The following is an 895-nucleotide window of genomic DNA, read 5'->3' on the forward strand; positions in this document are numbered from 1 at the left end:
GATGTTAAAGTTTCCCACTATTATTGTGTGGGAGTCTAAGTCTCTTTGTAAGTCATTAAGAACTTGCCTTACGTATCTGGGTGCTCCTGTATTGGGTGCATATATATTTAGGATCATTAGCTTTTCTTGTTGCATTGTTCCTCTTACCATTATGTAATGTCCTTCTTTGCCTCTTTTGATCTGTGTTGCTTTAAAGTCTATTTTATCAGAGGCGAGAATTGCAACTCCTGCTTTTTATTTTTTATTTTTTGCTCTCCATTTGGTTGGTAAATCTTCCTCCATCCCTTTGAGTCTTTGTGTATCCTTGCATGTGAGATGGGTCTGGATGCTGCATACTTATGGGTTTTGGCTTTTTATCCAATTTGCCTGTCTGTGTCTTTTGATTGGGACATTTAGTCAATTTAGATTTAGGATTAATATTAATATATATGAGTTTAATACTGTCATTTAATGCTAGCTGGCTGTTTTGCCCATTAGTTGATGTAGATTCTTCATTATGTTGATGCTCTTTACCTTTTGGTATATTTTTGGAATGGCTGACACTGGTTGTTCCTTTCTATGTGTAGTGCTTCTTTCAGAAGCTCTTATAAAGCAGGCCTGGTGGTGATGAAATCTCTGAGTACTTGCTTGTTCACAAAAGATTTTATTTTTCCTTCACTTATGAAGCTTAGTTTGGGTGGATATGAAATTCTGGGTTGAAAGTTCTTTTCTTTAAGGATGTTTAATATTGGCCCCCACTCTCTTTTGGCTTGTAGGGTTTCTGCTGAGAGATCTGCTGTGAGTCTGATGGGCTTCCCTTTGTGGGTAACCTGACCTTTCTCTCTGGCTGCCCTTAGCATTTTCTCCATTTCAACCCTGGTGAATCTGACAATTATGTGCCTTGGGGTTGCTCTCG

Source organism: Sapajus apella, unplaced genomic scaffold (genome assembly GCF_009761245.1).
Source record: "Sapajus apella isolate SASKATOON/1434 unplaced genomic scaffold, GSC_monkey_1.0 scaffold11, whole genome shotgun sequence".
In the NCBI taxonomy this organism is placed as follows: Eukaryota; Metazoa; Chordata; class Mammalia; order Primates; family Cebidae; genus Sapajus; species Sapajus apella.